The 21631-nt window shown below is 39.4% G+C and overlaps 1 protein-coding gene across 11 annotated transcripts in view; it reads right to left on the bottom strand.

The window, feature by feature from the left end:
• Positions 1-21631, bottom strand: part of NPAS3 (neuronal PAS domain protein 3) — an 801528-nt gene that overhangs the window by 406420 nt on the left and 373477 nt on the right. The gene's annotated exons all lie outside the window — the stretch shown is intronic.

Genomic DNA, 21631 nt, shown 5'->3' with positions numbered 1-21631 from the left:
AATATCCCAGATACCAAGGTAACTGCTGTGTCTTCAAACAGCAATCTCCATACTATTTGTTAAAATAAATAGTTTTAAAAATAGAAAGGGAGTAACTTGCAGTTATGTTTTCAAAGGCAATGATGACTAAAATAAGAGAAAAAAATCAAGAAATCACACAGTAGAACTTTCATTAATCTCTACTTCATATGGGGTGCCAGGAACAACAAGACAGTCATAGATGGCTAAACACAGCCAAGCAGGGGAGAAAGTAACCTTCTGTAGATATAGCGTTTTTTGTTTTAGGTCTAGATTGTGTCTAGCTCTGCTTGGAGGGAATGGGGGACAAGGGAGGTGGTAAGAGAGGAGATGGTTTAAGGAGACTCCCCTCCCCCTTGCAGAGGGCAGACATATTCACATCTAAGACCCTGGTGGAACAGTGCCCCTGGAGCGCAAGAAGCAGTGTTGCATCTCTACACACCACAGTGCCTTGAAGACATAATCTAACTCAATGTATTTAGCCAAGGACGCTGAGTCATAAAGTTTGTAATAGGTAACAACAAATATAGCGTACTAGACCAACAGAGTAGTCCAAAGCTGTTACTGAACAGACTAACTTGTTAGCAGGCTGATTATCAATTGTCCAATAAAAACTAATTTTAGAGCAACAATTTGTAGGAGTCTTCTGTGACATCAGCTGCCAAGTCTGATATCTGCACACAAAGGTATAGGTCAAGTAATGACAGGGATGTTGACTTATAAGTGTAATGTCACTCCTTACTGATGCTTCATGTAATTTCCTTGCAGGAAATTCTAAACTATTTATACTGGACACACAAGTGACTTCATTGTTAATAGATTCAGGCAACAGCCTATAACAGTTACAAATGGTGACTGCTCCAGACCTAATATTTCCATGTCATCTTCATCTACTCTCTGAAAGGAAACCAAGAACATACATAAAAACAGCTACAACAAATGCAGAGTTTTCCCAGATTCTTTCATTACATACTGAATTGAGACAATAGATTTTATGTCACAATCAGTTATGCACTTTTACTCCATACAATAGCTGAAGAGATATGTCACATCAATATTATACTTGTACTTGACTTAGTTTCTTACTAATCAATTTTACTTTTGGTTTTCACTCCACAAACTGACCCCCACTTCTCTGACCCTGAATAGTTTTGCTCATCAGTGCTTTTGTCTCTCCTTTTCCCATAGCTACATGAATGCCTGTAATTTGCAGGATTTTGATCAAGTATAAGATTTAGGGACAAAATTCAAAGCATTGTAAATTCTTTAGGATTACTGCAGTCTGCAAATGAAGTGGTCTTCTTTCCCTACTCTAGGCTCTTATTCTTTAACTCCTCCCCCAGTCCTCCACATACAGGCTCATATTTAGAGATGATCCACTCCATCTAGCTTGCCCCACGCCCTGAAATGCCCTGAGCAGTTAGCGTGAATAGGACGTGCAGCCATATTTATTAGGGAAACTTTAGCTTTAATTATAGCTAGAGTAAGATATACAGCATTGTAAAGGTTATCAGTGTTCTCATTATGATTATTATCGGTAAGTACTGCACACAATACAGCCATTTCATGTATGGTTTACCAGAAACCAAGTGGGAAAAATCTACAGGTGTTCCTTAAGCATTGTTTCTTCTTTTTATATAATCATTGTTTAAAACAAACAAACAAAACTTAACTGGTTCTCTTTCTTTCAACTAGACTGTGATTTATTTTTCACACCAAGCCTAAAGACATCACCACTCAGATATTTTTTCTGATTAATATTCTATTTCTATACACCACTCCCTAAAATTCACTGGCATATTTTTAAATGTAGCTGATTTACTGATTATTGCTTCCAGTTCTACAGTGTTAATTGCACATGATGGTTGTTCAGTGTGCGAATGACATAACTTGAATAAGGTCTATGGATATGATCAAACAGAAATCAGTAAATGATCTGCATGTGGATTTTTAAAGCAATAGCTGTGATGTAGAAGCCTTTTTACTAATAGCTCATCTGTCCTTTTTCACTTTAGACCCTTTCAGTTTCAAAGTGTGTCTGTGGGGGGGGGGTGGGGGGGGAAGGGAGTTCAAATTACAATACTCCAACATAAGTGAGCTGATGTTAGAAAATGCAAACTGGACTGGATAATCACACCTTTAATATTTGTCAATCAAATCCACTAAAAACCTACACGTGTGTCTTGGTACATGGTATCCATGTGCATAAATATCTTGTGAGAGTTTCATGCCATTCAGTTCTATGTCATTTTTATGGCGCTGGAACGCCTCTTGATTTATGTGTTTTGCCCTTATGCAGGTGATGTGGGGCGCTAATGACAGTTCCTAATTTTACAACCAACATAAATATGTTAAACAGGATACCATTATGGCCTCTGGTAGCCAAGCTCCAACACTAGCATTATTGGTAACTGAATAGATCTTAAATATGTACTTCTTAACTTGCACTTTATTTTTTCTTTGTACCCTCACTATCATATTTGGCATTTTGAGGAACGAGACAATAATGTTTTGATAATTCCAGAACATAGAATACAATGCTATTTTCCTCACTGTTCTGCTTTCACTGCCTCAATATTTTACTTTTTCCAGCCTCAAGCAGTTGATTTCATGCTGTTCATCTGCATCACAAAAATAATATTTTAGTATACCAGGGTATATCAGATTGGAACATTTCAGAAACATGATGAGTTTCTTATGCAATTTGGCAGTCCCGTAACAGAGTAGACTCACATGTGCTGAATGGGTCATTTATTAAATCCAATATACAGCCTTCATTCCCTTTATCTGATTGCCCAATTTAAAGACACTACTTTTAAAAATCTACATTAGATATAGGATGCTTAAAGAGCAGAGCAAAATTAAATAATGTATTATGGCTTAGATTATAACCTACAACCATGCAGTCATGCAGGTGACTAAGCCATCCTCCACCCACCATGCACAATCATATAGGGCTTGCTGGGATAGGGAGTCTGCATGCAACCGGGTGAAGCAGACTCTGTGACACCACTATTTCCTATCACAACAAAGCAGACAAGGAAGGACTGGGGTACAAGCAGAGAGAAGCAAGAGATTAGATGAAGTTATATTTCCACTCTTCCATCCTTCCAATGTTTCAATTGGCAGTGGCAATTAGGTACCAGGCAGGGAGTATGCTCTGTCTGGCATCGCAACTGATGTGGGATACTTCAGTTGCCTGTCATGGAACACAAGGTCAGGGAGAAATGTGACTCAGAGATGTGCCTCTCTGAGTCACAATTCATTTTTGGAGATCTGCTTGTGCCAGTGCAGTTATATGACACCCCGTGTTCTGCACTAGAAACAAAGTATTAATCTGGCCCATTATGAATAACATAACAGACAATTGCTTCAGTGAGGTGCAAATCTTACAATAAATAATCTATTTCCATAAACTGGCTACTTACCTATTTTGTGAATGAAATCTAACTGCATTTCCCCTCCCCCCCCACCAAGGTTCCCAATGGAAACACCACCATAGAAAGTGTAATTGTTTACACACATAATCTCATAGAATTTCCAAGAAACCTAGAGTCCAAAGGATCTAGGATTTCTAAATCAGAGAAACTCAACTGATCATTGAGCTGAGGATCTGGCCCTATATTTTTGAACACTCATAACAGTACCTTATTTTTAATATTTCAAAAACTAACTTGAGCTACAGAATCACAGTTTTTCGATTATTCAAAAGATTTCCAAATTTCATTGTGAAGATACAAAATGTAAAGTGCTTTAGTGCATTAAGGAAATAGAAGCATTTTAACTTGGTTTAGTAAAGCTATTGAAATAATTAATGCTGTACCAACTAACTAGCACAGCAATAAAATACCTGAACAAAATACCTGGCAGAAAGGACTATATATAAAATGTATAATGCAATAAATCAGAGGGGGGGGGGGAAGGAACTTCACAGCCATCATACACAGTGCACACACAGTGGGGCGGAGTGTCAGTCCACTGCCTTTTTCCTTAGCTGAGCCATCCAGGGTGCACTAAAAATAGGGTGACCATATTTCCCGATGCTGAATACGGGACACCCAGTAAAATTACTCATATTCAAGCAAGTTCAATGGCAATCAATCAGAACTATGCAGTACAAACGTTCAAATTAACAATAAGTTGACTGAGCCCCTGTTAAAAGAAATATTGAATAGCTGGATTCTTTTTATTTACCTTCTTATCTGTAAGGCTTTAGGGTTCACACAGGAAGAGGTGACACACACATTCTCATAAATCGTGTGTGTGTGCGCATGTGTGTGTGACTGACTGACCCGACCCTCCCTGCCAGGCACTCTCTGCCCTTCATGTCTGGCTAGGCCCCTAGGATGGACCCACCTCTCCTGATGTCTTGGGAAGATGCAGTGCCAGGTAACACATGGGGAGCACACAGGGTCATGTGCCCCCTTTCCCCAGATTTCTGCCAGGGTTCACACCAGAATGTGGCCAGCAGCAGCCTTTTGGCACTGAGTGGGAGGGAAGGGACGATAGCTGCTTCCAGATGTGGGGGTAGGGGGAGGAATGACTTGGCCCGTGTCTTTGCAGAGTTCATCTTCCCCTCTACCCCCCCGCTCCCCTTTGGCTGGAAGCAGCTTGTCCCTTCCTGCCCGCATAGTGTCATAAGGCAGTTAACACCTGACCACCGACATAACCCAGCCGCTGCTTGTCCCCCCGGCTACAGTGCAGGCAGGAAGGGATTAAGCCCTAAGGATGCATTGTGCACCAGGGCCCAGGGAACCTGACTGCAGGGTCTTCAGCAAACCCGGCCAGAAAGGTGGATCAGCAGGGGAGGGTGCCTAGGGGACAGAGCAGCCCTGCGCTCCCTGGGGGCAGGACCGGGGGGCAGGTGAAGAGGGTGCTAAGCTCCTGCCCGGGAGGCTGCTGTGGAGCCTGCAGGATCAGGGCAAGAACAGGTTGGAAATCGCTTCCCCCCACCACCACTCCAGAGCTTAGCTGAAGGGTGGAGAGGCTTCCCCATGCCAGCGCTGTGTGGGGCTTTGGCACACACAAGGCTTGGCTCCTCCTAGCCAGCGCCCAGGCTGGTGGGTCTTGGGCTTTCCCGAGGCGCCAGCCCAGCCAGAGGCAGTCGCGGAAGGAAGGAGCCTGCTGGCAAGGCTGCTGGGTGAGCTGTGCACTCCGACCAGGGGCTGGTTCTCCGCACAGCGCTGAGAGCTGGATGCGCCCCGCCAGGGGGATATGGAGGAGCAGCAGGGCTGCGTGGTGGTGGTGAAGGGGCAAAGCAGGGAGAAGACAGTGAGAGGGGAGCACGTAAAGGGTCGATGGGTGGGCAGCAGAGGTGACAGGTAACCGGCCTGGCGCCTGCCTGCACTCACCAACCACTGCAGCTCGCAGCCAGTACCAGCCGGAAATGGGACGGGGGGTGGGGACCTGCTGGCCGAGACCCGGCACACAGCAAGGGCTATGGTGATGGACCAGCAGGGGGAGCAGCTGGCCCTATGTGCTACATCTTCATCCTGCCACCAGCCTTGCACACCCATCTCCATTGTCAGCCACTGGACACCCCCTCCCCCCACACACACACTCACGGCTGGTGGGTGGGTGGCTGATGAGCAGGAATCCGGCCAGCAGCAAGACCCACCAGTACTGATGGGGGTGGGGAGGGGGAGAGAGACAGAAAATGTGGGACAATTTGCCTGTTTTTAAAAAAAAGTCAGGACAGCTGCAGGAGGGCTTAAATACTGTTCCTTTAAAAACCGGACATCTGGTTATCCTAACTAAAATGGGGACAATATATGTGACAGATATGAAACTGCTCTGTACTCAGTTGTGAACGCTGTATGTTAGTTTGGCTATGGGAATGTTATTTTATGAGCATATGAAACCAAAGGTTTGTCTACACTAGGGGCTGGAGATGTGCTTCCCATCTATACAGACATAATCACACTACCTTTCATTGATGTAGTGTGCTAAAAACAGTGGCATAGCCAGAGTAGCACAGGCAATGGCATGGGCTAGCCATGCAGAATACAAACTCACCTGAACACCATGGATACGACTCAGCATGGGACTACACTGACATGCAAGAGGGAACTTTTAGGTTGCACCAGCAAGGGCCACACAGGCCTGTTTGTGCACGACACACTAGTACTGACTAAAGTTTACAGCCCTCTGGTACAGACTTACAGCCCTTAGTTAGCTTTTATCGTAAGGGAAAAAAAGACATTGGCTGTAGACAGCCCTGACTGTTCATACTCAAGCAGACAATACAGGCATTAATGCCTTTGAAGTTTGCCTCTAATAATGTGGAATCAGTAGTCTGACTGGATCCACAGAATGGGAGGAAAGATGCCAACTTGAAATCTCATGGCCTTTCAGGCAGGAAGTCTAAAACAAAGTGCTTAGAAGTAGTTACAGCTGAACCTCTAATGAGATATGAACACTGACAGAGGGTCAGTCTGAGAGCCAGTGGCTGTAGGAGTGCAGTCTCCTTCGCTTGCCATGCAGTCTGCTGTGCCCTGTCTGGGACAAAGTGGGGCCTACCTACACTCGCAAGGAAAGGCTAAGGTTTAGATAGGATAATATGGGTATAGGCCTTTTGTCATGTTTAACCCTTTCCCTCTCTGTTTCCTATCTTCCTAAGGACAAATAAATAATACTTTGTTTTGAGGATGCTTTTCTCTGTCACTACATTTTCATACTGGTCACAAGTCCTGAAGGGAAGTCCAGCTGGACCTGCTGAAGACATGCTTGGTGAACAAGAGTGCTGTGACCTGGGGACCCAGTCTAAAAGTTGGGTGAATCACAAGATTTCATCCTGAGAGAAGTACAGGCATGAGGCTGTAACTTGGAAAGAGTACCCTCGGAGAGACCAAGTCAGGGTGAAAGCTCACCCTGAACCACAGCAATTGGTGGTTCAGAGGGAAATCCAAGGTTTGTGTCTACCATAGCAGCCTAGTGTGCATCCACAAGGCGGTGATCCTCCTGGGATGTAACATAATGGCAGATTATTTCATCTCGGGTTAGTAAAACTATTGAAAACTTTAATGCTGTACCGTTACCAACTAACCATCAAAGCAGTAAAACATCTGAACAAATTTGTCAAAAATGACTGTATATAAAATGCATAATGCATATAAGATAACATGATAATCAACTTAAAACACTAACAATGGCATTAAAATATATTTTAATGTATATTTATTTGTCATTCTGCATGCATATTGATGTCCATCCTCCAGTCATGTGTGCATCTTTGTAAAATATGCATACACTGTTACAGTACATAGCTGTTAAAGTAAACCAGCACTTTCAGCTGATTAACTGATCAGATGTCAAGAATGCACTTGTTAACTTGGTATGAAAGTATTATTTAAAATGGAAACTAAGGTATGTTTTATTACTTGCTCTCCTATACCTCATCTGGCAAACTGCATAAGTACATTAAGCTCCAAGAATTAAAAATATTTTACTCATAAGAATATTTAAAATACTTTAATAAAAGAGATTTGCTTTAATATGTGTAGCTGTATAATATTTAATTATATTTTACTCACAATTCTACATCTTACAAGGGGTTAAAGCAAGCTGTTGTCAGAGGTATGGCACATATCATATCACTTTTAATCTCTGTAAATCGGATTGGTGGCAACAGATTTTAAGCCTGCATTCCTCCAAGATGTATGTTTGCATTCTTCACCCACCTCAAAACATTTGAGATTCAAAACTGCCAGAAAAAATATTATTCAAATGGTTGTTTTACCACAAATCTTCATGTGTTTTATGGGTCTCCGCCTGGCCTGATTACTCCAGCCTGAGTTTTCACTGAATAAGCAGAGCAAGATCAGGCCCCAAATGTCTTTCTTTTATTGTTTTAACTTCTCAAATTAAAATGAAAAGTTTTATGTATGAAAATACATCAAACCTTAAAAACAAGCATATGTAAGATTTTAAAATATTTGACAAGTCAAATAGTTGTGTGTGGTTTCTTTTAATTTGTACTTATTCATACATTTTAGAGAGCGTATTTCAAAGATTTTTCTTTTCATTCTGAAGGATGACGGCTTCTCTGTTCAAGGATTTCTAGTCATCTAAGTAGAGGGAGTTCTCCATCTGTAGCTGGGGGAGGGAGCACTGGCCTTTCTCCCACAGTCTGGTAGTTACTATAGGAACTATTGTGCCTCCTTCAAAAGGGTTACAGATAGGGTGATTAAAATTCTTCATGGAAGAACCCCCACTCCTCTCTTTGACAATGAAATTCTTCAGAGAGAAAGCTAAGCTTCTAGTTCAGGAATGACAGCACCTGAGAGAATGAGGTAGCAGAGAGTAACCACGGCTTTAAACAGAACCACAGGAAAAAACTGCTGGGGTCCATAGACTCTTCAGCACTCCGGCAAAGGATGAGGTGTTCTAAGGTAGCTGAGAGGAAATCCTAAATGGGTTTGTGGGGCTAAGGAGTAAAACTAATCTGAGTTCAAGAATGACTGAAAAGATGTTTTATTCCCCTGGAATCCCAGCAAGCTCACTGGAAACTCCCAGGAAATAGAAACAGTAGGAACATCCTCAGTGCATGAAATACAACCACATTCAGATAATATTATGATTCCCCAAAGCTATTTTCAGAGGTAAGGAACACAGTACACTTTGAAATAAAACCAAAATTAGGGCAAACAAAGCTATTACCGTGCCAATGCAACAAAAAGACCAACTACCCAGTATTCAATCTAGCGATCAGTCCAGGGTAGCAAAATGCACTGTGGCAGTGTCAAGGTGGGGAAACAATCCTCTGTTTTATTATACTGCCATAGTCCCCAATCATTGTGCTAGGTGCTGTACAAATGTATACATATGAAGATTTGTCCGAGTCCCCAAATTTTTACAGTCTAAGAGGACAAGGAATGTAAAGAAGGTATGAGGGAGAGATACGACGAAGCATATTTTATACACACTTATTTTATACACATTCACAATTTTTTCCTACTACTAAAAATAGATAAAGTAAGTATCAACTAACCCCATCTATCCCTCAATTTGGTCCAATATTATAGGAATCATGGCAGAGGTAAGTCTTGAGAAAAGGTCTGAAGGAGATATGGGAAGTGGCTTTATGGTTTAGTCTAGGGAGCGTGGTCCAAGAGTAAGTGGCAGTGTAGAAAGCAGAGTAAAAAGTTAAATAAATGAATGAGGGGCATTGTTGGAAGAGCAGGGGAGGTAGAGGTGAGTGTGGGGGAAAAGGCAATAAAAATTATGTGGATGTTAAGGCAGTTGTAGGGGAGTTGGCTGTGGTAACAAGATGAGATAAGGGTCTGCATTAGAGTTTTGACTGATGTGGACAGAAAGAAGTGTCACAGAGGAGGAAAAACAAGCTTTGGATACCAGCTGGATGTGTGAGGAAAAAGACAGGGAGGAGACAAAGATGGGATCCCTAAGAAGTTTGGAAATTTGACAAATGTGCAGATAAACATTCAAATTTGTAGATATTTGTGCAAACACAAATACAGGAAGGTTCAGCCACACCAAAACAAAAATCACATTGTGATAACCCCAGGATGAGGAATGGCTTTGGAGTGCACATCAGAAGAAAAGAGAAGAAGCTGAATGTTTGGAATAACAGGTCTAAGATCTTTATTTTCAAACCAGTATTAAAATTCCTCTGGGAAGAAAACTGCTGTCACCCCTTTCTGACATCAGTGCTACACAAATTGCTAGTGTCACTGATTCTGTTCTAGGAAGGAGGGCAGGATATCAACATCAAGTTCCTGTTATATAGTGTCAGACTATACTAGCTGGTAAAACTAAGAGGCCTACATCTGTTGTCTTGACTTTTTTTTCCCAGTCTGATCCCAAAGGTTCATGTCATGACATTTGTAACATCTGCTACAAATGCTGAGGTAAGTCAAGCACAACCTGATTACTTCCAGTCTAATACTCAATCCATCCACAGGGCTTTTACATGCCACTAGTATATCAAGGGGACCAAAGGCTATTGGATCTACAGGAAGCAAGGTACAATATATATTTATGAGAGTCAAGTAAGGGGAGTATCTCTCTGTAACATCCTCCAGTCTTTGTCTTTTTTGACTCTTGGAGCCAGTTCAAATGCCTCTTTATATATTAGGCAATAGTGTATTACAATACATGAGAGCTGTGATCAACATCTCCCAAGCTTCCACCAAGTTTAAATCACAGCCACTCTCGGCTAACCTGACTCTCCTAAATACAACTCTGTTTTCAGGATTGGTTCTCCCAGGTGAAACAAATTCCCCTTCTCCCCTCTCTCAATCTTTTGATAGCATTGGATTCTGCACATTATCATATGGGCAATATTTATCTTTTAATTCACAATATTTGGAGACTGCAACTCTGACAGACCAAAATTGCAACAACAAAAAAGTTAACTCTGAGATAAGCTGCTTCACAAAATGCCATCCGTCCCACAGTTTAACATGTAATGATGGATGTGGATTTCTATCTGATATATATGTGGAATTCTTGAAGATTTAAAACGTTGTTGTTAACTGCCTATCATACAGTATGCCACCATGGCTGTACTATCATTAAAAAGCACTGTATGCCAAAATATATCTCAGACTTAAAACAATGTGAACGTTTCAAAAATACCTGGGCAAGAAGCCAACCATTCATTATGGGGCTGCAACTGCCCACTGAATTTTCTTTAAAAATATTCATGTCCTCTTTTAACAGTAATTGGCATATGTTTTTAGAAACTAACGGCTTTAGATGTGACTGGATTAGGCAGCCAGCTCAGCAGTCAAGATCAGAAAGCAGAAACACACATCATATGCTCACAGTCCTGCCTTTTCATTTTATGATAATAAAGACAATGTAACATTGCTTGACAACAAAAAGGAAGTAAGGTATTGCACCTGATAGCAGTAGTATTCCTGTTTTTTACATCTACGTTACGTTCACTTTCTATCTGTGACGTATTATCATGACCACAGTGAAACTGAAATGAAGAATCCCAATAAGGAAGGGCAACAATCTCATTTGAAACAGCACTGGATTTCGCACATTATCATATGGGCAATATTTATCTTTTAATTCACAATATGAGCTTTTGGTCCACAGCGAAGATTTAGAAATACACAGGACTGCTCTCACTGAACATAGGATGGCTCTCAGCAGTACAATTCAAAACCAGCTATGATGTAAACAGGCAGCAAATAACCAAACAGAAGGAGTCACTACCCTGTCATACAGTACAGCCATATACTGATCTAAATCAACATTCACAACTTTTATTGATATTATTGTGTGCTGCAAACCAGAATTGAAGGCTTTACGACTATTACAGTCTTGGTTGCTTCAGTGAAGCACATAGCTAGCTGGTTTATTTATACACTTTATGCCTTTTATCCTCTTTGTGATTCAGCCAGAGAAAGATATAATGGAGGTTTGTAAATGAAGTGAGGCTGGATACAACTATGCAATCAATCAACATTTTCAGGGAAGGTATGTGCATCAGTTGCCAAAACTGAACTGAGTAATTAACCCAGGATTCTGGTAAGAACCGACTCTGACACTAGTCAATTATTTTTGCTGGTCTTCCAGCTGCCGCTTCTATCCATTGATAAGGGAGTCTGCAGGCAAAATACAATGATTCTGAATTTGGCAATTTTAACCGAAAGAAAGAAGTTTAAAGGGACTATCAAACCCACATGTGGGAGAATTGTAAAACTGTTCAAAATCTGTTGCAACTGGCTCATTTTTCTCACTAAGTATGTCAGATAAGAGCTAGAAGAGTAAGCTGAAGTTGTCAAGGACTAAAAATATCTCAGAACAAATGATAGCCATTTAGAAAGACCTTTTTACCCTTAAAACATACCTACTAAAGATGGGGTCTTCCAAGGGAGCTGCCACCACCCTATTGTGAGTCCCAACAAATGGGAGATAGAGCTGTTTAATCTTTAAATTACTGTTATGCAGTGTATAGACAGGGAGTCTGATCAAAAGCCCACTGCAATTAATGGAAAGACTCCCATTGACTTAAATAGATTTTGGATCAAGCTTCTAATGCACAAGAGTTCAGACAATTTGTAAGAATCTGTTTCTGTAGCTGGTAAGAAAACAGAGTCCTTTTCTCAGAGATTACAAGGGGCTGTAGGAAAAATGGTTGAAATCTAAATCTCATGCTGATATGTTGTTCAATTCTTTGCTCAAGGAAAACAAAAAATACAGTATAACATGGATGAGTGTGATGATAAAGTAGAATTAGAAAGTTAACATTGTTTTTTTCCTCAAGAATGTTGAATCCACTACATTTTCCTTGTTAATGGCTTCAGTATCTTTTTAAATGGCAGTAGAATTGGAAACCAATTTCTTTCACCTCTGCAAGGTGACTTCTGGGGAGAAAGTCTGCAGACTGGAAGATTTCAGAACTGTTGCAGCAGTATGTGAGACTTTGGTAATCAGAAACTGGGGATCAAATTCACCATTGCCTTAAGAGTGCACAACATTGTTCACTTCAATGGAGATGCAGTCATTAATACAAACAGTGAATTTGACTTACAGACCCCTTCTACTGTAAGAGAAAATACGCCTTTTTGTTTGCTAATTCCTCAACTGTGTGATTTACCCTCACTACTCTGCGTTTTTAATGTCAAGGTGTCAAATCTCTTCTACTGTGAAACAACAGATGTGGGACTTAGCATTTAAAATACATCATGTCATACCTATCAAAGTTGAATGACTTATTGTAGCCAGACATTTATTTTCTTTGTAATCTAGAGGAAGTGGAGATACTTGTTCAGCAAAGGAAGTCAGAAAACTCAGAAGTTGTTCCAGACTCACTGTTGGAAGAGTCAGCTGTGGACACAGATGGGCATATGAACTTTTGGAGAAGTATGTGCTTTGTAAGACACATTTTGAGTCTTTAATTTGGCTAGTTCTTACTTTTTTGATATATTGATACTTTGTAATCTTAGTTTCTTTTTTCTATCTAGGACCTTGACAACTGTATTGCCAAAGCATGCATTTAGATGGTTTTTTCTAAAATTATATTTAATGTACACCTACCAAACTTATTTTTTGTTACACATATACACTAAAAGAGAAACATTTTCGTTTTTATAAGCAACTCGGTATTTTGTCAGATCAAAAGATTCCTCTGAAATAATTCTTAACGCTTTGTTCACACTTTGTAACACTCTATAATTCCCAATTTTCTTATACTTTTCTCTTAATTTGCTGACTTGGTGCAGCCAAAGGAATAGTTTCATAGAAACAGTAAATTTGCAACTGACTGTCATCAATTTAAATGTTTTTCCTTTTATGGATGGGATATTTTTCTGAGAAATTTAATATAATGTGATGCTTCAGTGACAATATATAGAGAGATCTGAATGAAGACCATTCACACTCAATACATGATATACTCCTTACCTTTCCCCCATCCTCCATCCTATTTATATATTCTGCTGTTGTCCAGATGTCCTAATGAGTAATGTTTGAAATTGTTTATCTTTCTTTATTATTTCTTTTAGTAATCTTGTGAGAGAAAGTTTGTATTCTGTCATCTTTCATTATGTGTGTACTGGTTTTATGGTGTTCTTGAAGCCTTGGAATTGTTTCTGTATGCCAAACAATGACGTCTTATTTTATAACATGTGAAAATCAATTAAACGTAAGAGTAAAAAATGTGTTGCAGTTGGCAGTGCTATGCAAGGATAAGTCAGAGATTTGGCCAACTAATGAAAGCTGGTGGACAACTCTTTCAACACTCAAAAGCTTTCCATTACAAACTCCATGCCATTTGCAAATGTACAGTCAGCTTCTCTTCTCTTCTAAACATGACTGTGTCCATTAGAGTTGCCAGAATCAAACTTTAGCTACTGGGTTGGCCAGAAAGTCAAATTTTTACAAGTGCAGAGCCAAAGGAACTGATGAAAGGCAAAGTAACATTTCAGCCTACTCTGAAAACAATTCTGACATAGGACAGCTCCCATTCCTGGTACAACATTGACAAACAGAGAGGCAAGGAGAGAGGAAAGAGGAGTCTTCGTGCTCAGAAGAGGAGGAAGACCCCAATGGATCACGGAGCATTAGACGTCCACACAGGAGAAAGGTATATGTATGTAGGCTGTGTGTGATGAACTCAGGAGGAGATGGGTAACTTCCTCATAGATAAAGAGAAAGGAGAAGAATAAACTGAAAACTAAAACTCGTCCTCCCAAATGAAAAATCAAAACATTTTACACAGAGTGAAAGAGAAGAAGGATTAGAGGAAACTCAAACAATAACCCTTATACTGCATACTGAATATAGTCTGCAACTCTCACAAAGCTGTGTGGAATTAAAGAAAATAAGCCTTGAAAGATGGTGAGCATAAACTTATTTCCATCTCACTTATTCTTCCTTTCTACTATTTTAATTTACCCTTTCTTTCCATTTTCCCCTTATCTCCTCCCCTATTTTGCACTGCCCCATATGAGGTGGTTAATCATCTTTCCCTCATCTATGAGGTGGAGCTCCACTGACACCTAGTTGTATGAAATTAAATGGCTCGCTTCACCACAGAAATTACACCCCAAAAAACAACACGCAGAATACAGAGGAAGGCATTCAACTGAAATAGTTATCTACTCAATTCCATTTATTTATTTTTCATTTCTATCAACAAATGGAAAACACTCTGCATTATTCTAAAAAGCAACTATCTCAGTCTCCGGCAGAAAGTTTTGAAAACAAGCTGCACTTTACATCCCTCATTTTCATAAACATCACATAGCAATCAACATACTAGCAAACTTTGAAGACTACATCAATGGGCGGCTTTCCTCTCAGAGCCTTTTGCCGCATGTTATCATTAACTATGGAGCCCAGTGGGGTTGTGGCTGTCGCCAGCCCCCCATTTTTTTGTGGTACTCTGCTGATTTCAACAATATTCCTGTGCCTTGCAGAACATTAAAAAGTGCCCTCAAACTTAGTTGAGAGACAGTGCAGTGTCATGTTGTGACATTACGCCACTTTATGACATCAGGAAGTTGCTATCACTAGTGTAGATGTTTCAAATGCAGTGAAAGCAGATTATTGTCATAAATAGCATGTTTTGCACCATGTCTAAATCTGCTTACACAACTGTCTGATCAATAACAAAAATACGCTTTGGTCCCAACATCTGAACATTTTTTGCCAGACTTCATGTCATAGGAGCATAATGATTATTCTGGAATTGTGCAAGTGACGGGAGGAGAACACTGTAAATAAAATGGAAGAAGCAATATGTTTCATATCAAGAAGCAAGTGACCAAACACAAGTAAGTGACTGACCACACGATTTTCCATCTGTTCTCTCTACTGTTAGAGGGTGTTCCCTTATCTCCCAATCCCTGTCAGAACTCCAATCCCTATGTATTGCATTCAACTCACTGAAAATAATGTAGCTGGCATCAGGCCCTTCCGGCATGTCTTGGAAATATTTAAACTAATTGGATAGGTTTTTATTTAATTTCTTGCTGCTATATCACCCTCCGCCCCACATGCTTTCCTGGAATTAAACTGGCAAACTTATGAGGATGTTTTGAGCTAACTTTCACAGATAGGTTCTTCTATGATTCACACATCTCAAAAAGAAAAAAAATCCAAATCTTCCAAACCTGCAACTGAAACTGATCATTAGTGATGCCTCTAACAATCTTTGGCCCTAGTCCAGCAAAGCACTTAATCATATGCTTAACTGTAAGTATGTCAGTAGTCCTACTGAAGTGGTATTATATATTGAAGTCAATGGGATGATTCATATACTCAAAATTAAGCATATGCTTAAGGGCTCTGCTGGATTGGAGTCTACCTGGCCAAAGTAAAACCTCTAAAATCTGTATTTTCTCAAAAACTGATATTTCCCCCATAGAATGCAGTTCCATTAGATGCACATGTTGTATTAGGTTCTGGTATCAACAGACATTTTAAAAATATTTTTGGTGCAGCAACTATCTGCAAATACATTATTTTACCGTAATTCAAAATTAATTCAAGAGCTGCACATCACTGGGTATCCAATAAACCTTTCAGAATGCAAACGTACCTAGATTAATAAATAACTCAGATCTATGAAAATATGATGTCCTGGATGAAGTCTACATTTAAAGTCGGAATAATTCCTTAGAATTCCTATTTAAGGAATTCAAGATACTGAGATTTGAAATATGATTCAATACCAATTTTTTTCTGAGTGATAATGTTTCATTAGTTTAAAAGGTGAAAAACAAAATGAGCTGGCAGTGCAGTCTAAATTACAAAAAGAAATACAAAGAGAAACAGAGGACATTGGGATATCCATTTAAATGATGAAAGACTCTAGTGTTGAGACACACTCATACAGATATTGCCAACCACAAAACTGTGGCGACATAAAGGTCAGCTCACATACTCACTAGACAGATAAATAGAGGAAAGCCCCCAAAATATCCCCAAAAGCCTTCTGTCCACTCTATTCTGCAATCATGATTGGCTGTGTCATGTTTATTGTTAGCCCATCTGGACAACAGGTGCAGTACTTAATGGCTGCAGTGTATTTGATTATTGACTAGTGAATATTTCTAAGTGGCACAATAGGCTGCCGAATGACCCTTGGTAATGCAGAGACCTCTTTACAGTATATACATGCAAAATCTCAAAATAAAAGAAAACTGATTCAGGATTTTAACCTATATTCTGTTGGAGACATTGAACAGAGCTTCAATATATAACTCACATCAGTCAAACAGTTAGCTTGGCACACTTATAGAGAGTCTATTAAAGAAAAAAAAGAGGTGCATGAATTTCAAGCTTGGAGGCCTCTAATTACCTCATGCTTAAACTTTAACTACAAAATTCAGATAAATTGCTGCACTAAAACCATAGAAGATCCTCCACCTGATTTGTGCCAATGCATCTAAAGCTCAGTGATGCTGATCCCAGAGAGACTTTTCCACTCAATTCTAAGAAAACTCATTTTAGACCCATTTCTAATGAGCATATAAGGATTACTTGGATGTTTTGGTAAAGCTACCCAGTAAATTAGTCAAGCTGAAATTTTATTAGCCGCAAAGCATTACAGCAGCCATATAGTCAAAGAACACTGAGGAAAGTGACGTTGTATTAGTCATCTATTTAGCCAGGTACCAGAGATCAGTACTCAGTACAGGCTGTTAGTTGTAACATTAAGCTAATTGGCTAATAGTTGCAGCAGTTCTTATAATGTTTTTGCACTGAGAAGTGTGACCCCTTCTTGAACCAATTTATGTAAACCCAGAGGGAGTCCTAAATTTATTCCAATTTCATAAATGTATGGTCTGGATTAGGGACCCAAGAGCAATAGGAGTATGCATAAAAACCACTGGGTTAACCAAACACCTAAAATTTACATGCTGTCAGCCTAAAAACATTCTGTTTAGCGCATTACTAAGCAAATGTTGAAAACAAACACAACAATTTGGCATTAAAAACATTGATATTTTATCCAATGCATACTGTGGAACTATGGTTTTTCCTTTCTAACAGTATCCTAGGCTATTTATTTTGTTATAAACTTTTATAGATGTGAAATATTTTAGGAAGTCCTTTGGAAATGGCCTGAGGTAATTTCAAACTTAACAGACCCTGTCCCACTAGAGCTCATTACAGTGAATTTTATAACAAAGTACCCTCTACTTAATTTTCAGAGCTTAGCCAAGCGTACTAGAAATGCAGCTGCATTAAGTGCAATTAATGGTATAATAAAAGCAGTGGAGGGCTGTTTAACACGCAAGAACCAGCAGTAAACAGTGGCTCCATGTTCTCTAACAGTCAATGATGTGTCAAAGTACCAGAAGTGTGAGATTTCTTCTACTGGGGGAAAAGAAGCATCTCCTGCTGGAGAAAAATCTTCTGTCCTTCAACAATTCTACAAAGATATAGTGTAAAAGGATAAAAAATTATTCCCTCCAGTTATGCCACTAGCACTCCCTCTTCCTTTGAGCAGGAGTCCTGAACAATAAACTCATATTCCCATCAGTGAGGAAAATAGGCAAATTCAATTTCACAAAAAATGAGACTAATAGTAAGTGACTCATATAATACACAAAATGATTTGGTTTCATAACTAACAAAGTTAACTGTCAAATTACAGAAAAAGGAAAGAAATATCACTTTTGTGACAGCAAATAATAGTAGCTTCTTATTTAAAAAACCTCAACAGGGCTAGTGGCAATAAAAGCTGTCTAAAATGTAGAATTATCACTTGGTATCTAAACCACTGGCACCTAGGGATGGGAATGGAAACTAACTCTGGTATGAAATTAAAAAGAAGAAATACTGAGATATTTTACGCCTTCTATGGAAGGAGACAATTGAGCTTCTCCTTGCCTAAAATACTGAACAAATCTTTGCTATAAAGTACTGCAATATACTTTATTTTGAACCTTGATAGAGTACATTTATTTCTCATATATGTCCTTAAACTATTCACTTTGTGACAGTCTGTGAACCCTTTACTCACACTGATGAGCGGTTAACTCCAGTGAGTAGTCACAGTGGAGTCAATGTGAATAAGTGGCTCACAGTGTGGCTTTTTTTGTGAGTTGGAGGCTCTGCCTTGCATGCACTGTAGCCAAATGCATCTCGGCAAAGCTGGTGTAAAATGCCACGCAAGTGGTGAGAGCAGAGAATTCTGATTTGGTATCATTTTACACCATTTTTATACTCCCTGTATATGGGGCAAATGACTACACAAGACAGAATTTCAAAATGGCTTCTAAAAATGGATGAATATTGGAACTGGGGCCTGGTTCTATGGCATCTATATCTTGAAGCAGACATGAGCCAAGTCTAACTTGTGCCTCTTTAAAAATGACTGCAGAGTCTCAAGGGAACGGAAAACAAAACAAAACCCTATAAAAAGCATTCTTCAATGATGAGGATGGTTACAAAGGATGCCAAAGTTAACACTGGTTGCAAATGTACATTCATATGTTTGGAATGCAACTGGCACAAAAGTCGACAAGGAAAAGAAACAATGTTTAGAAAAGAGGATAAAGAGTTGCTTTAATTGTGGACATCTATAACTTCTCAAAATGTCTTTTACAACAACAAAAACAAGTCTTGTTTCCTGTTGATGAAGTACAGTATCTCAATTTATCTGTCTCTAGTGTGCCAATTACCAAGTACTGTCTGATTAACTGCAAAGATGTTTACAAGATTTTATTAAATCCCAACCTCCTTTGCTCTAATTGCTGGAGACTAAGGGTGAAATCCTAGCTCCACTAAAATCAATGGCAGCTTTACCATTGACTTCAGTGGAAAGAGAATTTCATTCAATGGGTCTGATTGCGAAGCCACTGACTTTAGCTGGATCAGGCCCTGAATTAGGGGTAGTGTTAAATTCTGTAAAAGACAAACCTGACAAAGTTTCAGAACTTTAGAACTACCAAACTGATCTTAATATAAAAGTGGATAGTAGCACAAAGTTAGCAAAGCAACAGAAGCTGAATTCTCCATTAAATAACCTTATTATATTCCAACTACAAGGGGGACATTGATCAATTATTAAATTATCCCACTTCAAGAGCATGAGCTGCACTACACTGGATGCCAGGGAGAGTTTACAAACTAAAGATTAGGAGCATCAATTTATGTTGATGTTCTTGAGGTCTCCAAGGAATTTATATCCTATGTTCTCGTCTTATAATGAGGTGAATGGTCTTTGGAGGAAAAAAATGGGGAAAATAAACTGGCTTCTTAATGCACCTATCATGATGTGCTCTGAAATGCACCTAACGCATCCTGTATATCTTGTCATAAGACACAAAGTGGACTACGTTTTGCTTAACGATTGAGATTAATGGGAACTAAGATAACTCAATACCTCACAAAATCAAACCACATATTAAGTTGCTAAATCTCTCATCAAGTGCACAAATTATGTAGCAAAGTGCATTTCAATATCTCGTCTCTTTAAAGTCTCCTTGTTCTCTTTTCTTTGTTGTTATTTACAGTGTTTGATGACTTTTTCATTTCATATATAATGTTAGGCAGTTTTATTACAAAACATGGTTGGTGGTACCTGTGCCATCTTCCCTCAAGTGCACCAGGATGGACTCTAACCACAGATGACAAATTTATTTCTGGCATCCTCATGTTCCTGTCAATTTGTTTTACAACAATAAAACCTTTTAACAAGGCTTCAATGTTATGAGAAAGTAAAGAATGGTGTTATCCCCTAGACATAAAGAGGTGACAGGAAAGACAAGCTCACCACACTATTTCAGTGCGTGGTAGAAGCGGTGTTCATATTTCATACTACTCTTCGGATCACAAGCTGGATAAATGTATCATTTTGTAATGTATCACTTAATATATTCCTAGAAGTAATTTTGAGAAATTTTTACTATCTCTGAGCAAAACACCACCAACTGTTGCTGAAATAACCTCACCTACAGTACTGAGATAATAAACATTAAATCTGAGAAACACAAGTAGTGGGTATTTTTAGGGTAACTGCACAGATGGCAATTTGCTGACACTACAACAATGGTCAGAGAGATTAAAATTTTTACCAAGAATATGTGACTGAGTATTTGTGTGAATTATTACATCTAACAGCAAGCTAACAAAGTATGGCTTATAACTGGCTAAAAATAAGTTGTAGCCTGCTGTCAGGTTGAAAGTAATACAGACTGGTGCAAACCTCACAAAATAGCTTCCTGGTGTTTCTGCAGCAACAGGTGATCAAAAAACAACAAAAAAGACTGAAGCAATCTCATAATACTGGTTCCACAGGTTGGAGGAGCCCTGGTGCATTATAGAGGCATCAGAAGGTCTCAGAGTGATGACAGAGCAGGGTGTGAAGTTTAATAAGTGGAACACCAGGACTACAGCCTTGGAGTAGTTCAGGCACCTCAGTTCTCCTTATAATCTGGGAAATTTCAGCAGTTGTGCATGTGTGGGAATTTTAAAGAGGAAACAGAATATTGGGTTTATCAAGGAAAACCAGGTGGGCATTAAAAATTTATAAGAAATATGGAAGTGAAATTTCAAAACTGAAAGAACAGAGGGAAAGCAGTAACAGCATAGTAAGTGAGAAGACAGACAGGACTCAGATGGCAGAAAAAGCAATTACTCTAATAAAAATTTATAAAACAAAAGCAAATGAATGACTCTAGAGATGGGTAACAGGATTCTGACAAGGCTTCCTCTTCCTTGCTTTGGACCACCACAAACAGGCTGGATGCTTTCCAAGTTTATAAACACCAATGTGTTATTTATTAGATCCTCTCCACCATCAATACAGCCTTGGGTAGGAACATTAACTTCCTCCTTAGCCCACTCTCTGGGGAGGGAGAAGGAAAGATCACTTCATTCTGAGATCCTGTATCCCCTGGCCCCTGCCAGCCTCCTCCTCTTGAACTTCCTTCCTTTCCTTTAATTGTTCCCAGCTAAGAGGCTGATTGCTGTATTTAACTCACTATATTGAAAGCAAATATTTTTTCTTCAATTAGCTCAAATGACCCCCCCAAATAATCAGCTAAGCAAGACAGGGAACTCTCCTTTGATATTCTATTTAAACTAGCTATACATTTAACAATGGGTTGAGTCACCTACCATGGCATTAAATACTATAGTGATTCTTCATGATGCTCATAACTCCTTAGACTTTTAC

The sequence above is a fragment of the Chrysemys picta genome, chromosome 4 (genome assembly GCF_011386835.1).
Source record: "Chrysemys picta bellii isolate R12L10 chromosome 4, ASM1138683v2, whole genome shotgun sequence".
Taxonomy (NCBI): Eukaryota; Metazoa; Chordata; order Testudines; family Emydidae; genus Chrysemys; species Chrysemys picta.
Note: the sequence above shows the minus strand (reverse complement) of the source record. Positions and strands in the feature narration are given on the sequence as shown.